The sequence below is a fragment of the Astyanax mexicanus genome, chromosome 7 (assembly GCF_023375975.1).
Source record: "Astyanax mexicanus isolate ESR-SI-001 chromosome 7, AstMex3_surface, whole genome shotgun sequence".
Classification (NCBI taxonomy): Eukaryota; Metazoa; Chordata; class Actinopteri; order Characiformes; family Acestrorhamphidae; genus Astyanax; species Astyanax mexicanus.
In genome coordinates, this window is record NC_064414.1 from 54,014,960 (window position 1) to 54,032,967 (window position 18,008).

An 18,008-nucleotide genomic window follows, 5' to 3' on the forward strand; every position below is an offset into this window, starting at 1 on the left:
TTTGTCTTTAAACACTAAACATGTTTCACATGGTGTCAAAATATCATATTATAAAGATAAATAAGGATAAATGCCAGTAATCGTATCTGTAGGGATGCACTGTTATTTCATAAATTGTAAAGTATGATATTTGAAACATGTGTACTGATATATTTATTAAATTCCAGAAGAGCATAGTGTTTTTCTTTTATACTGAACTACCGCAGTAAAGTATCTGTATCCAATTTATAATAAGTGCGTTTTTAAACCTCTGCTAATAAATAGCCAAACATTTCAGCACAAATAAACAAGCAGATGCATTTCTCTGTAAAGCTGTTCCAGGAGGATTTAGCCTGAATTTCAACATTTTAAAAATGTTTATGTATCGCCATCTGTGGATATTCAGGAGAGAGCTGGGTAAAATTAAACACAGATTTTCTGTAGTTAAACAGATCCAAGTAGAGCATGCACTGGATCTGCTTCTCGTCTTTCTATAGCGAAGTCTTCTGTCCATTTCTACCATATATAAACTAATATATCTCAATATATCTCCATATTTCAGTCTATAGATTGTTTCTGTTCTACTGCATGTAGAAGTCACAGAATTCACTTTTACACTAACAGCATAATAATAGAGCTTAGTGTTGAACTGCAAGCTAGGCAGGATAAAGTACAGCTTTTAAACATGATGGAGGTAGTTTCATCTATTTTTCACACAGTGAAAGCTAGCTAGTATAAAGTACAGCTTCAAAACATGGTGGAGGTAGTTACATCTACAGCTCTCAGTGAGAGCTAGCCAAGATAAAGTACACCTTCCAAACATGGTGGTGGTAGTTTCATTATCTACAACTCTTAGTTTGGGAAGCTTTTTTTCCATTACAGAACCAGATTAAAAGAATAATGTTTTTTTCCTATTTAACAGGCCTATGCATGTAATATATAATCTTAAAGAAACATATTTTGGCTTATTGCTGCACAAGGTCTCAGGGGTATATTGGTTCCGACAGCACCCTTTAAAAATTAAGTATATTTTTTAAAAAGTTTGCGTCTGAAATAAGCACACATGTGTCTGTGTCTGTGTATCTGCGTTTAAATAAATATGATAAATGAAAAGAGGCTGTAAAATAGAACAACATTTATATGATTGTAGAAGCTTATGTAGCTTCTACAATCAAAACTTCCCAAAATTCCCAAAAATGCATATACGTATGAATAACAATATACAGCTCTGGAAAAAAATAAGAGACCACCTAAAAATGATAAGTTTTTTTATTTTTTTCCTAATTGAAAACCTCTGGAATATAATCAAGAGGATGATGGATGATCACAAGCCATCAAACCACCAAACTGAACTGCTTGAATTTTTGCACCAGGAGTAAAGCAGCATAAAGTTATCCAAAAGCAGTGTGTAAGACTGGTGGAGGAGAACATGATGCCAAGATGCATGAAAAAATATGTGATTAAAAAAACAGGATTATTCCACCAAATATTAATTTCTGAACTCTTTGCATTATTTGAGGTCTGAAAGCTCTGCTTTTTTGTTATTTCAGTCATTTCTCATTTTCTGCAAATGAAAGCTCTAAATGAGAATATTTTTTATTTGTAATTTGGGAGAAATGTTGTCTGTAGTTTATAGAATAAAACAACAATGTTCATTTTACTCAAATATAAACCTATAAATAGCAAAATCAGAGAAACTGATTTCCAGAGCTGTATCTATTATTAATAATATAGTCCCACAATGAAAGTCTGTTACTTTACTTTGACTATAACTAATATTATATTCAAGACAAGTATAATGTATGAGTGATTCAAAATTTTGGAAGCTTTTTTAAATGTAATGCATAATTCTGCAAGAATAGGACTGAGTTTCTTGGTATTGACTTAAAAAGTTAAAGTGTTATAAACACAGCTTTTAACGCATTATGATCACAATTCATGATGCGTAATAAACATGGCTACGATAGGTTATACTATATACATATTATATTTTTATAAATATGTATAATCATGTATATATTGTCTTATGAATGCATTATATTGTTTTATTAGTATGTATGTAGAGCGTCTCATAGAGATGACATTCATAGAAAGGGTTACTACCATGTGATTTTCTTCATAGTTTGGATGACTTTAGTTTTAATCTGTTGATCATTTAATGAAAAAAACAAAACAAAAAAAAAAACACTAAATTAATGTGCGTCCAAACTTTTGTCCTAATTATTGTGATCCTAAAGAGCTTAAAAATAGCCTGTTTTTAACCATTGTAGTTCTATTGGTACAAAAAGCAATGGGTATAATCTAAATTAGAAGTACGCAAGTATACAATTTCAAATTACAGACCCATTACCGAAGGCATGTCTGTTAAAAATAAATATATAAATATAATATAAAACACTTTTAAGTTAGGTCATTTCAATAATAAATCCAAAAAAGGCTGTTTAACTGTATCCATGTGCAGTAAATGCCAACAATCCACTGCTAATCGCGTGTAATAGTCTTTAGCGTAGCGCTAATCGTAGTCAGAGCTAGAAAATCAGAAAACCACGCTCTCTGTACGAGGACTTATGGTTTTATAGCTTATATTAGCTTCTGATTCCTTTTTTTTCTGAGTCTTTCTTCTTCTTCTGCTCGGCTCTTATTGTTTCTGAGAGCCTCGAGAAGCCGAGGAGTCACAGCGCTTAGCAGCAGCAGCGCTAACATCAGGAATTAGCCTGCCTGCGCCTGATGTTAGCGCTACTGCTGCTCTTCATGAGACGCCATTTTGAGGTCAGGGGCTCCTGACTGCAGCCGATTGCTCGTCGCCTCCGCGGTTAATCTCCCGGCTGTTCTCGGAACGAGCAACGAGCCCGAAGAGGCGGTGGGCTTTTGTTGGGGATGAGTATTACACAGTTTAGCAGCGAGAGGATCACATAGTTTCAGAGAGGGAAAGTTATTTACGGCGCGGTGGGGCGATTCGCCGGTTCTCCGGTTTGCAGGCGAGGCCCTAATGAAAGATTGTCTGCTGGAATTTTTGGCTTCCCGCTTTGTTTCCTTTTGGCAGCAGCAGAAAAACGTCCGCGTGAGCGAAGCGTCGGCGGGGTCCACTGTAAACAGAAAACCGCGGACAGTGTGTAATGACTTTTAATCAGAGCACACAGCCTTCCTCAAGTGGCGACTTCCACTCATCCCAATACAAAACCATCGGCCTTCAGTTTCTCATTATATTCTGAGCCACTAAGTGGAGAAAGTGGAGAGTGGGGTCTGTATGAAATGGCCTGCAGTGAGCTAAGTATTAGTTTAAGCATAAGAAGCAAATATATATATATTTATTTATTTATTTTTTGTAAATTAAAACGTTTTAAGCTACACTATTGTCAAAAATCTATACAGTACAGACACATTTTTGATCACTAAGTTGTAAACAGTCCTTCAGATCCAACTGTGTCCTTTAAGAGTACGGACAAAACAAGTGCAAATACTGTAAATATAGTTCAAATATGTTCTACTAAACTAAAATACAGCTATATAGAGAGCTAAAAGCAATATGGCAAAAATGTAACATCACAGTACTACATGATTTGAGCCCCCAAATCATGTTAAACATTTAAATTAATATACATCCACAAAGGTCTAATATAATCAGGCGAAAGTTAATAAAGTAGTTTTTAATGCAAAAAGGGCTCCTAGGTGGAGAGTGGGGCCTGTGTTAAATGACCTGCAATGAGCGGCTATGAGTATTAGTTAGCAAAAACAGCGAAAATATATACATTTTTAAACTACACTACTTTCAAAAATCTATACTGTACAGACATTTTTTTGGTCACCAAGCTATAAACAGTCCTTTAGGTTCAACTGTGTCCTTTAAGAGTACGGACAAAACGTGCAAAGTGCAAATCCTGTGAATGTTCTACTGAACTAAAGTAGGGCTAAATAGAGAGCTATAAGCAATATAGTTAAAATATATAATCAAATTACTGCTACTACCCCCAATGAAAAAACACAAATAAACCATTTCTCCTATTTGAGAGAAATCATTTATTTTCTTTAAAAAGTACAAATAAAGTATATTTTTAATCAAATCAAATTATTGATGTAGTGCTTTTTACAACTAAAACTCCCTCAGAACTGGATGAGGAAAAAAGAAAGAAATTTATCATATTTGAGAGAAATATTTTTATGCTGAGTGTCTTTACAAATGTAGAAAATGTAAGTAAAAAATAAAGTAATTTTAAAATTAGATTCATTTAAATAGAATATATACATGTAATTAGTTGGTTTAAAAAATAAGTTCAAACATATTATATTGCATAATTGCACTGTTAAAGATACACATAGTATTTTTTTTTTTTTGTTTGTATTATATTTTTATATTTGTATTTTATTATAGGGCTCTTTACTTATGTACACATTCTACACAGCTAACAGAGACGTTAAAAGAACGTTTGACAATGTTTTAAAAAGGTAACAGGAAGAGGTTTGTGGCTGTATGGAGAAGTTTTTTGGCCATTGGGAATCTTTGTGCCATATGGATAGAGTTTGGAACACTTGGAGACGTTTTTGGCACTCTTTGGTTAATCTTTGATGAAACTCAAATAATTAGAGGTAGCTCAATAAAATGTGGTCTGCTTATGGACAAGTAGTTATGGCATCTGTGTAAACAGAATTAGTTTGATATCATCATGCACTTTTAATATATGACGATTAGTGTGAGAAAACAATTGGCGATTTTCAGTTTTTTGGAAAATTTATCAAAATACGTAATCAATATCAAGATTGCGTATTTAAAATTGGTAATTACCATTAAATACATTTAGAAACGTCCAGAAAAATTGACAGATTGCACTTTCTAAGAAATGTAATTGTAATGTTCAGACAACGTTCTACTAGCTTCCTATAACAAGGGTGGGCAGTTAATGTTCCCAAGGGGCCACATGATAACTTGGGCCTGTTTGTGGGGGTTGAACAAATAGAATGACCTCAATTTGTCTCAGTTTTACATTTTTCTCTTTAAAAAAATGCAGTTATTATATTTTTTATTTCACTAGTAAGAATAGATGTTACTATTGGGCAATGACAGTGTAAAGCAGGCATAGTAAAAACAACAACAATATTATATTATTATTTATTCAACATCCATATGATCAATTATGAAAAAATTAAAATGCACCATTAAAAATAGCTTAATAGAAAGTACTATGGCTATTTTGTTTAGTTTAATATGATAATTTGCTGTTTTTCAGTTTTTCTTTGTTTTGGTATCGCTTTATTTGGATGGTCTACTGTATGTTTGCCTAATAGATGGTCTACTAACATTCAACTGAATGTCTATTAAATATAACTGCTGAACTCTATTGTCTATTGAATGCAAACCTGCTTTTAACTCTAACCTGAGCTCTAATCTTAACATTTTTAGTGTTAAATGTAAGGTTTAGGTTTAGTCACTTAGAATTAGGTTATGAAGAAAATCGTATACATTTAACTGCTTTAGTTTTAGTTCCACTTAATACAGAAAATCTCTGGAAAAAATAATGATGAGTTTCTCTGCTTTAGAAAATTTTGAAATTAAAAACCTTTGGAATATAGTCAAGAGGAAGATGGATGATCACAAACCATCAAACCAAACTAAACTGCTTTAATGAATATTTGCACCAGGAGTGAGTAGCATAAAGTTATCCAAAAGCAGTGTGTAAGACTGTTGGAGGAGAACATGATGCCAAAATGCACGAAAACTGTGATTAAAAACCACCAGGGTTATTCCACCAAATATTGATTTCTGAACTCTTAAAACTTTATGAATATGAACTTGTTTTATTTGCAAATGTTCTGTAAATAAATGCTCTAAATGAGAATATTTTTATTTGGAATTTGGGAGAAATGTTGTCTGTAGTTTATAGAATAAAACAACAATGTTCATTTTACTCAAACATAAACCTATAAATAGCAACATCAGAGAAACTGATTCAGAAACTGAAGTGATCTCTTCGTTTTTTTTCTTGTTCAGTGAGAGAAATCTAGTTTGTTTTGTGTTTAATCGAGTGGGGTTCGGTTTCTGAGGTGGATATTCGAAGGCCTGAGTTGAGTTGAGAACTTTTAAGATGTTTAGCTATCAGTTGCTGAATCATAGGTCTGAAGGCTATTAACTGTGTAAAAACCCTGCAGTTTAAAGGGGTTAACGCCTGCTAGCTGCTAAAATGCAGCAGCAGCACACTGTGAACTACAGTATATACTGTATCTACTGTTTCCCACAGGCCTCAGGGCTTTGTTCTTCTCCTGTTCATTAGCATTAGCTTACTTACAGCAGTAAGAGCAGTAAGAGCGCTGGAGTCTGAGAGCACTGCTCTCTGGATCTGCTCTGCTGCTAATAAAAGGACAGTATTTTATACGGCGAACAGTTTTGGATAGAATAGATATTCTTACCCAGTTCAGCATTAACTGTCCTGACAGCCCGGAGTTGATAAATCACTTTGAAGTCGTGTGGACGGAGTATGGAGTTGGGAAATCTCTCTTAACAGTCAGTAGAAGCTCCATAAATCCATTCCTCCGTCCCGCTCTAGATGAGGGAACTGAAGCGTGAACTGGCGCTCTGTTTTCCCGCGCTGTCGGCCGATGTCCTCTACGCTCGCGTTTCCGTGTCGGCACCTCGCTCCCAGATCCCCCCTTTTCCCTTTCAGGAAGAGACGGCTGTTTTTTATGGCTCGGGCCGAGGGCCTCGCCCCGCTGGGGGCACGCTAAAGTAGAATAGCACAGAGAGAAAGAAAGAGAGAAAGAGAGAGGGAGCAGATCTCAGATCCCAGCAGATTCACCGTACGAGACGCTGCTGTTTATGAAGAGAAAAGATGAAAAGAAAGGCACCGCTGAACCTGACCTCTCCACGACCCACATGTGTTCAAGCTAACACTCTCAAATACACACTCAGTAGTGTGTGACGGTGTGTTAATGTGGTGTTTTCATGTCCTTCCACACGACTGCAGATAAGTGTTTCTCGGGGCAATGCCATAGAAGAGCCACTTTTGGCTCCCTGAAGGACCTTTCAGCGGACGGACCGTCCAAGAACTATTTTAGTATTTAAGTAAATGAGACGCACGAGCGTGAAGAACTTTACGCATAATGTAAAGGTTGAAATGTACATCCAGGCCAAGAACTATGTTATGTTTAAATGTGGAGCAAATTTCAAAGGAAGTAATTGGGTTATTTTATAACTGCTTAAAATAACTTTTTAATACAAGTTTATCTAGAATATTAGCTTTTTTAATAGAAATAGACAAACTTAGTTGCTTGCTTGATTCCGTGATTACTTGATTACTTGGTTGTTTGGCTGGTTGGTTTATTAGTTGGTTGGTTGGTTGGTTGGTTGGTTGGTTGGTTGGTTGGTTGGTCGGTCGGTCGGTTGGTTGGTTGGTCGGTCGGTTGGTTGGTTGGTCGGTCGGTTGGTTGGTTGGTTGGTCGGTCGGTTGGTTGGTTGGTTGGTCGGTTGGTTGGTTTGTTTATTAGTTGGTTGTTTTTCAGTTGGTTGGATTGTTGGTTTATTGTTTGGTTGATTTATTAGTTGGCATAATGTAAAAGTCGAAACGTACATCCAGACCAAGAACTGTATTATGTTTCAATGTGCAGCAAATTTATTTTTTTTAAAACCTTTAATAAAAGTTTTCTAGAGTAATTGTTACACCTTTACCTAAAAATTAGCTTCTTTCATAGAAACAGACAAACGTATTTGTTTGCTTGATTCCTTGTTGCTTGATTTGTTGGTTGTTTGGCTGGTTTGTTAGTTGGGTTCTTGGTTGGTTAGTTTATTAGTTGGTTGGTTGGTTTATAGGTTGGTTGGTTTATTGGTTGCTTGGTTTGTATAAGGTAACATACTCACATACACTCATAGACACCTACGAGTACTCACACATACACAGTGGTGTGTGGTGTTGTGTTAATGTGGTGTGTTCATGTCCTTCCACGACTGCAGATAAGTGTTTCTCGGGGCAATGCCATAGAAGAGCCACTTTTGGCTCCCTGAAGGACCTTCCAGCGGACGGACCGTCCAAGAACTATTTTAGTATTTAAGTAAATGAGATGCACGAGCGTGAAGAACCTTACGCATAATGTAAAGGTCAAAACGTACATCCAGGCCAAGAACTGTATTATGTTTAAATGTGCAGCAAATTCCACTGAAGTATTTGGGTTCTTTGATACCTGTTTGTTTTTTACTTTTTAATACATGTTTATCAAAAATATTAGCTTCTTTAATAGAAATAGACACACTTAGTTGTTTGCTTGATTCCGTGATTACTTGATTAGTTGGTTGTTTGGCTGGTTGGTTTATTAGTTGGTTGGTTGGTTGGTTGGTTGGTTTATTAGTTGGTTGGTTTATTAGTTGGTTGGTTGGTTGGTTGGTTGGTTGGTTGGTTTATTGGTTGGTTGGTTGGTTGGTTTATTAGTTGGTTGGTTGGTTGGTTTATTAGTTGGTTGGTTGGTTGGTTGGTTGGTTGGTTGGTTTATTGGTTGGTTGTTTTTCAGTTGGTTGGATTGTTGGTTTATTGTTTGGTTGATTTATTAGTTGGCATAATGTAAAGGTCGAAACGTACATCCAGACCAAGAACTGTATTATGTTTAAATGTGCAGCAAATTTCTTTTTTTTTTACTTTTTAATAAAAGTTTTCTAGAGTAATTGTTACACCTTTACTAAAAATGTTCTTATTTCATAGAAACAGACAAACTTATTTGTTTGCTTGATTCCTTGTTGCTTGATTTGTTGGTTGTTTGACTGGTTGGTTGGTGTATTAGTTTGTTGGTGTATTGTTTGGTTGTTGTATTAGTTGGTTGGTGTATTAGTTGGTTGGTTGCTTTATTGGTTGGTTGGTTTATTAGTTGGTTGTTGTATTAGTTGGTTGGTTTGTTGGTTGGTTGGTTGGTTTATTAGCTGGTTGTTGCATTAGTTGGTTGGTTTATTAGTTGGTTGTTGTATTAGTTGGTTGGGTTATTGGTTGGTTTATTAGTTGGTTGTTGTATTAGTTGGTTGGTTTATAAGTTGGTTGGTTGGTTTATTGGTTAGTTGTCTTTTTTGGTTGGTTGATTTATCGGTTGGTTGGTTTATTAGTTGGATGGTTGGTTGGCCCCCTGATGGACCTTTCAATGGACGGACCGTCCAATTACTATTTTAGTATTTAAATAAATGAGATGCACAAGCATGAAGAACCTTACGCATAATGTAAAGGTTAAAACTAAGTATTTGCATTATTTTATAACTGTAAAGTTTTCAAGAGTAATTGTTACACATTAGATTCTTTAAATAGTCAAATTTAAAAAGAAATATACAAAATTATGTTTGTTTGCTTCCTTGTTGCTTGGTTTGTTTCTTGTTTTTTTTGTTCGGTTGTTGGTTGTTTGGTTTGATGGTTGATTGATTGGTTATTTGGTTGGTTTGTTTTTTGTTTGGCTTTTTGTTTGATTTATAGATTTGATTGGTTGGTTGGTTGGTTGGGTGGTTGGTTGCTCGGTTGGTTGTTTGGTTTGTTGGTTGGTTGATTGTTTCGTTGGTTGGTTGGTTCTATTTTTAACTGCAGCAAAAAGGTTCTTGAGTCAATCCTCCACACGTTTTCTGTGCTGTTTTTTCCTAAAACTGTGATATTTTCAATTGTACAGTTTGGAAAATGCTTGGGTTCTTCTCTTTTTCACAATCTTATCTGAAATATTTGCTCAAGAAGGAGTGCTACACAGTTTAATTAGATTAGATTAGGTTATTTGATTCATATAACACTAGCAGAACCCTTTGGTTATATATAAGGATATTCTTAGAAAAACAAGTGCATAATATTTCAATGAAACAGTAGGTTTTCCATTACAATCATCAAATTATTTGTCATGTAGTCTCAGTTAATGAAGAACCTTTGTGGAACTTTTTTAATGCTGTAACTCATCTATATCCCTGCAGTGCAGACCCAACAATACACATATTCCATTTAAAGTTAGTAGATCTGTACTTAGAATTTTTCTATTTTTTCCATGTCCTTCTGCTGCTAAGTGTTTCTCGGGGCAATGCCATAGAAGAGCCACTTTTGGCTCCCTGAAGGACCTTTTAACGGACGGACCGTCCAAGAACTATTTTAGTAAATGAGATGTGTGAGCGTGAAGAACCGTACGCATTATATAAAGGTCGAAACGTACATCCAGGCCAAGAACTATAGTATGTTTAAATGTGCAGTAAATCATGTTAATAACAATAATCATTTATTTTTGCTTAATTATTAAATAATTCATAATACCAATTGCCACAAACATTGATTTTTTTTTGTGTTACATTTTCTAATGTTGATGATTGAAAACCAACCTTCAAACAATATGGAGTAAATTTTGTACCAAAAGTTTTACGCAGAAAAAACTAAAAACAATCAAAATCTGGCAAAATATGGCAAATATATATATAATATGCCACACAAATAAATATATTTGGTTACTTTATTATTATTTGCAGTTATTTGAACATTTTTCAATAAGGATTTTGACAGTCTTTGTGTTCATTATTTTTATTTTTATTTTTTTAGGATTTTTCTCTGGATTTTGGGGGATTTTCTGTGGATTTTGCTGCTAAAGATTTTTGCTTCTGAAATCTCTTGTTTGCTTCTGCATCAGTTTTGGCACAGTTTTCACAGGTGGGCGGGGCTTAGAAGAAGGCATTCCCCTTGAATCCTTATTGGTAGGTTTCAGATGAGGCTTCCACATCTGAACACAAAAATAAAAGCAAAAACTGAAATGATTTTTGAATAACTGCAAAGAATAATAAAGTAACAAAGTATATTTTAATTTATGCATTTGCTATATTTTTATTTTTCTCTTTTGAATTTGCAAATACAAACTTTTGTTTCTTTTTTTTAATTCTTAACATTTTGTTTTTTGCGTAAAACTTTTGCCACAAATTTCACTCATCCTCATAGGCACTGGTTAATGTCAAAATTCTAACAATCAATCAACGTTAATTTAAATGTCCATTTCTACACTACAAGAGCACAGAGCAAACTATAATAATAGAATACAAACAGGATGTTTAATGTAAATCAACTTCAATACAAAACATGATGCTAAATCAATGTCGAAATCGATGTGCACAAATAAATCAATTCTGACTCTTGATCTTCCCTTCCTGGAGTGGTCCTGATGAGAGCCAGTTTCATCATTAAAATGTTTTTGGTGGTCAATTTCAAAGTTCTTGAAATTCTCCTCTCAGATTGACTCACCTTCATTTCTTAGAGTATTTTTTTATTTATTTTTTATTTAAGTAGTTGTTGCTTCTCTATAATCTGGATTAGAACATTACTCAAATATTCACTATTCACTGTATACCTGTAACTCTACCTCTTCACTACTTTACTTTAACTGATGCTCTCAAACACTTTATTAAGAGACAAGAAATTCAAGTAATTAACTCTTGATGAGTTCAGCACGGCTGTTAACTGAAGGCCTGAATTCCAGGTGACAAAGCTAGTAAGCTTATTATTATTAAAATAAACTATTTTTACATTCAATTATAATAGATTCTGTTATCTGGTGACATTTAGTTGATAACAGTATAGCTATATGCCTAGCTTAATAGCTAGCTATGTGAATCAGTGCATTAGCTAACTAGGTTTGCTAGGTTAGTTAGTTAACTAAGTAACTTTGTTTGGTTAAGCTCACCACTCATATTTTCACCACTCAGATTTTTCGTCTTCTAGTCTAAGTATCTAATGCTACCAAATACTGTGGTAATAATTACAATTTTGTGATATTATTATAATAAAAAGTACTGTGTTTTAAATTTACTTTACTGTCAAAACTACTCAAGACCTTGAACTGTGCTATAAAGACTCAAATTCCCAGCATGCACCCACACCGGACTTCCCTGACTCCACTAATCACATGATGCTACAGCGTTCCTGCTTTCCAGGTTACTAATTGGTTCCACCTGTCCTCCCTAGTATGTATATACGCCTCAGTTTGCTCAGATGAGTGCTGAGTATTGAATCTTGTTGTTCTACTACGCATTTTATTGTTTTGTTTTCTTCATTATTGATCCTTTTTGTATCATCGTTTATTGTCTTTTGCCTCGCCAATTCTATTGATTACCTGTTGCCAAGCGTTTTTTTGTTTTTTTTGGAACCCTCTTTTGCCTTCTTCTTTGTGTTTTTGGAGTTGGGCCGTGTATGACCCTGCTTTGCCTGACTACTCTTTGGTATGTTGTTTACATTTGCTGCCATTCTGTTACTGACCTTGCCTGTCCCTTACAACTCTTGTCAGCGTAGTTCCTTTTGTAATAAACTTTTATTATTTTATCATTTTTATCTGCAAGTGTCTGTTTTTTTATTTATTTTTATTTTTTTCTGATTGGCTCTTTTAGTGTTCACTTGTATTTTTGTGCTATTTTTAGCATCCTACAGTGAAGCAGTACAGCTCCAATAATCTGACATTCTACATAAAGTTGATTGATTTTATTCAGGATTTTTCTGTCTCCATGTATTCTCTGTCCTTCCACATGACAGCAGCTAAATGTGTCTCGGGGCAATGCCATAAAAGAGCCATTTCTGGTTCCCTGAAGGACTTTTCAATGAACAGATCCTCAAATAAGTGACTTTATAAATGAGACAAATGAGTGAAGAACCTAGCGCATTATAAAAATGTTGAGAAATGATTTTTTTTCTACAAATTTTCCAGCTATACTATTTGTTTTTAAGTCTTTGTTAAATTAGTTTAAGAAAAATAATACTAATTGCATTTATTCTTTATAATTTATATTAAAATTATTTGGTGGGTACTACTTTAAATAATGTCCGAGCCCTTTATAAAGGGTTTATACATAGTTTATAAAGGAGATTATTAATGGTTAATAATTAGGTTATAAACAGTCATCGTAGTCATATTAAATGACTAAACTATAGAAATGACTTTCTATATTATTTTAATAGATTAAACCAGTTTAAGAAAAAAAGTAATTGTCACTGTTGTTCTTTCTATTTATTTATTTATTTATTTATTTATTTATTTATTTGTTTTTCATCCCAAAGTTTAGGCAACTCATAACATCATAAAAATCATAGTACATCTATTTAAATAAATTACTTGATTAATAAATACGTTATATGTTTAAGAGTGTACCCCATTCATTATACCCCATTTCTTTTTCTTTTACAGTGCAGTTCAATCAGGCTGATATTTAATATTTAGACTAATATTAGCCCACAGTTTTTAATATATTGCCCAGGTACAGGTATAGTTTTATTTAATGTTATTATTTAGGTTTTTATTTTATTTATTTGGGCCTATAATCTCTATAATTTCTGTGCTCAGGTGAGGCTCCGTAAAACGATAATTATCAAACACAGAGAAACATATATTTAGTTAATTTTTCTCCCTCTGCTTCACTTTTATGATGAAAGTCACCTATAAAAAGCGGCTGTGATTAACCCCGGGGTTATTGTTGTGCTGTGTGTAGCTGCGCAGCGGTCCGTGCTGCTGTGTAAGTGTGTTTTGAAGTGAAATGCGGCTGTGCGTTCGCTGTTACAGATCGCTGAGGCAGCCTGAGCCGGCCGTTATCTCCTGAAACAGTGTTTGCTTATCCTTTACAGCCTGGCGGGAGGGCCGTGTCTGAAGCCTCCACAAACTCAACGTGAAAACCACAGTGTTCTCCGCACTGCTCAAATCCCCCCGCCATCTCCGCAGGAAACGGCTCAATTTAACTTACCTTCACACCGTACCTCCTCCATCACACACACACACACACACACCTCGACCTCCAGCATGAATTATCCGAACTGGACCTAACTATTTCTGAAAAATTGCAGTGGTTAAGACAGAAATTCGAAATTTACTTAAAAAAAATGTAAACTGATCTTGCAACTTGTAATACATCCTACATAGTTTGGACATTTCTGGTACAAACACAATTATGAAGGGTAAAGTTAATTTTACATGGAGTACATTCGAATTTAGACACAATTATCTGGGCTATAATCAAATTATATGAGCTATAGTTGGATTTATACACAGTTATGTGAGCTATAGTTTGGTTTAGACTCAGTTTTGCGAGCTATATTTGGGTTTAGATAGCTATTTGGGCTATTTTGGGGTTTTAGACACAGTTATGTAAGATGTAGTTGGGTTTAGACATTCTTAGGTGGGCTATAATCAGGTTCAGACACAGTTATGAGAGACAAAGTTTAATTTAGATACAGTTATGTGGGCTATAGTTGGGTTTATACACAGTTATGTGGGATATAGTCGAGGCTAGACACGGTTGTGTGAGCTAGAGTTGGGTTTATACACAGTTATGTGGGATATAGTTGGATTTTGACACAGTTATGTGGGCTATAATCGGGTTCAGGTTCGATTATGTGAGCTATAGTTGGGTTCAGACACAGTAATATGGGCTATAGTTGGGTTTAGACACAGTTATGTGGGCTATTTTTGGGTTTAAGACACAGTTATGTAAGCTGTAGTTGGGTTTATAAACAGTTGTGTGAGCTATAGTTTGGTTTAGACAATGGTAAGTGGGCTATAGTTGGGTTCAGACATAGTTATGTGAGCTATAGTTGAGTTTAGACATTAGTAAGTGGGCTAGTGTTGGATTAAGACACAGTTATGTAAGCTATAGTTTGGTTTAGACACAGTTATGTGAGCTTTAGACGAGGTTAGACACGGTTAAGTGGGCTATAATCAGGTTTAGACACAGTTATGTAGGCTATAGTTGGGCTCAGACACAGTTATTTGGGCTATAGTCAGATTCAGGTTCAGTTATGTGAGCTACAGTTGGGTTTAGACACAGTTATGTGGGCTATAATCAGGTTGAGGTTCAGTTCTGTGAGCTATAGTTGGGTTTAGATTTTTAGTTTTTGGTTTTAGACACAGTTATGTAAGCTGTAATTGGGTTTATACACAGTTATGTAGGCTTTAATCGGGTTTAGACACTGTTATGTAGGCTATAGATGAGGCCAGACACATGTATGTGGGCTATAGTCAAGGCTAGACACAGTCATATGGGCTAAAGTTGGGTTTAGTCACAGTAATGAGGGCTATAGTTGGGTTTAGACACAGATATGTGGGCTATAGTTGGGTTTAGACACAGTTATGTTGGCTATGTTGGCTTAGACACTGTTATGTGGGCTATAATCGAGTTTTGACAGTGTTACGTAGGATATAGTTGAGTTTAGACACCGATATGTAGGCTATAATCAGTTTAAACATTATTAAGTGCGCTTTAGTTGGGTTCAGACACAGTTATGGGAGCTATAGTTGGGTTTAGATAGTTAAGTAGGCTACAGTCAGGTTTGTGCTTTGTGTTTTGATTTTGGTTTTATATTGTATAGTATGCATCTTTAACCGTTTGTTATGTTTAGGGTGGTGGTAAAAGGCATTATTGAGTGTACACTCTCACACACAGCCCAGAAGAAGCCGAGGGGAGGAGAGTAAGAGCGGTAATCTGTCCTCATCAGGACATGAGCAATTACAGGTCATCAAAGCCGATATCTAACAGCCTGCCAGCTCCTGCGAGTCGTTTCTGATGGTGAACTGGAAACATGCGGTCGTGCTCACTGATTATATCGAGGCCCGCAGCGCAAAACAATTAACATGGCCGCCAAAGTCTTTCAGCAGCTTTCATTAGCACGAGGTGTCTAAAACCAGTGGCATGAAGCGTTCTCTCATAATATCTTTATTTAGTCTGTATTTACACACAGAATATCTGCTTTAGAAGCACTGTATCATGTGTTAGCATGCTGATGCTAATGCACATGAGTGTAAATGATATAAGTAGTGTTGGTTAAGGGTTGGTTATTTGTTTTACTGGATTGTTGTTGTGTCTCATTGGAAATTAGAAATGTCAGGTAATTATATACAGTATTTGATTAGCATGAGTTGAATGAAACATTTCTGCATAATATCTATACTTTAACATAATATATTTTAAATATCTGCTTTAGAAGCATATATCTTGTATCAGCATACCAGTGCTAATGTGTGTTTTACTGCATATTGTCTCATTTGAACATTTCAGGTCATAATAACTATTAACTAGGACTATGAGATGCACTTTAAATCCTGTAATTTTCTCAAAAATCGACAAAAAAAAGAAAATCGACCAAGAACCAATTTTTTGTGGTACATGGCGCTCACAGAGGTTACTGTAAATAAACAGAAGCTTGAATAACGCAAATCGTTTAGACGTTAAACCAAGAAAATGACCAGTTCAAAGTAAATCAAGTTATAGCCAGAGAACTGGGTTTAGCTAGCTTGCTGGCTGGGTAATATTAATATGGCTAAGCTTAGCTTTAGCTAGCTAGCACAGTAACATACATCTTAAATTTAAATGGCGATCTCTAATGATTTTTTTTTTTCTTTTTTTTTTTTGGATCCATTCACATTTCTTTCTTTTTGAAGAAGTGAATTTGGAAATACAGCAGTTAGGCAGCAAGAAAATGAGAAATGGCTGAAATAACAAAAAAAGATGCAGAACTTTTAGACCTCAAATAATGCAAAGAAAACAAACAAGTTTTAAGAGTTCAAAAATCAATATTTGGTGGAATAACCCTGTTTTTTAATCCCAGTTTAATTTCATGCATCTTGGCATCATGTTCTCCTCCACCAGTCTTACACACTGCTTTTGGATAACTTTATGCTGCTTTACTCCTGGTGCAGAAATTCAAGCAGTTCAGTTTGGTTTGATGGTTTGTGATCATCCATTTTCCTTATGATTATATTCCAGAGGTTTTCAATTTGGTAAAATCAAAGAAACTCATATTTTTTCAGTGAACAAAAAACTGTCCTCAGTACTTGGCACTGGGTGCTAATGTTTTGGCTGATTAGTGCACATTGTCTGTGGTAAGTGGTTAATTGCAGTGTAGAATTGAATATACTGATTCAGGTCTGTAATTTTTTTTCTTGACTACACTCGTAACGATGTGCTGATCAGTGCGTTAATATTAATTTAGTGTACTGTAGCTCTGAGCTAGACAGCGTGCAGATTTGTTAAGGTGAGGAACCTGCTGAAGAGCAGGGATTGGGCTGGGTAAAGTCGATGGCGTGCCGCTGGGATTACAGCAGCACTGCGCTCGTTTTGTTTGTCACATTTCTCCTCCAGTTCAGGACAGAGTTAATTACGGCTTGCGTCCAGCGTCCTGTGAACTCCCTCTAATTAGCTGCCGGGCCCTCGGCGGCATCTCTTTCTTTCTTTCCTCCACCTGCTCGGCTCACTGTTTTCTCTCTCTCTCTCTCTCTCTCTCTTTTTCTTCTATTCCGCAGGTTGATCTTCATATCCTCGGCTTTGGCGCGCTGAGCTCGGTTTCCTAGAGACGCTTCTGGCCCGTGGATTAGCCTGTTTACTCTCGGAGCCGGTCGGACCGGCCAGATGATATCCAGGCGGGTCACTTCCTGTGCAGCAGGTGAGTGGAGCTGCGGTGCGACACCATGTTAGCGCTTTAGAGTTGGCCGTTACACAAATGAACCCTGAACCGCTGCCTGAACTGCTTACCCAGGACCTGTGTAGCTCTGCTGGCGCGGGTTTGTTGGCCGAGCTTTAGGACGAAGCGAGACGAAGTGAGACGAAGTGAGACGAAGCGATGCTGTGTGAATATGGGGAAAAATATTGAATAGAGTGAATGCCATTCATTTCCTTTGTGCTTAAAACACTGTGTATGGTTAAGCAATGTCTCAACTTATTCTTAATTATTAACACTTTCAGTCTTGAGTTATGTTCTAGTGATTGAAAAATATAAAAAAAAAATTCTACCTGTAATGCACACAAAATCACAAACTAATACCATTATTTAAAATACAGGTAAATCTCGAGAGATTGCCAGAGCCCCGAGAGAGCACAGTTGGTCTTGCTCTCTCTCTGGGTGGGTAACACTTCCTGTAGTGAAAAGTACAATTGGCTCAGTGTACTTTAATTACTGTTGATTTAAAAGTTTACTCAATGTTCTTATTAAAGCATATTGTCAATACGATAAGATAATTTATCACGGTATGATAATCTGCTCTAATCTTATATTAAACATATGCAGTATGCCTCTGAGTGGTCCAGCGGGCTAAGGTGCTGC

At 35.6% G+C, this 18,008-nt stretch overlaps 1 protein-coding gene and 1 long non-coding RNA gene across 10 annotated transcripts in view; one reads left to right on the forward strand and one right to left on the reverse strand.

Moving 5' to 3' along the window:
* Positions 1-6,710, reverse strand: part of LOC111191298 (uncharacterized) — a 40,949-nt gene extending 34,239 nt beyond the window's left edge. Inside the window, exon 1 of the long non-coding RNA XR_002649437.2 lies at positions 6,379-6,710. This is a non-coding gene — a long non-coding RNA (uncharacterized LOC111191298). The remainder of the gene's footprint in view (positions 1-6,378) is intronic.
* tenm3 (teneurin transmembrane protein 3) overlaps positions 1-18,008 on the forward strand; it is a 1,272,390-nt gene that overhangs the window by 588,247 nt on the left and 666,135 nt on the right. For all 9 annotated transcript variants that reach the window (XM_049481363.1, XM_049481365.1, XM_049481366.1 and 6 more), the window contains one exon: positions 17,212-17,351. The gene's annotated coding sequence lies outside the window, so the exon portion shown is untranslated. The remainder of the gene's footprint in view (positions 1-17,211; positions 17,352-18,008) is intronic.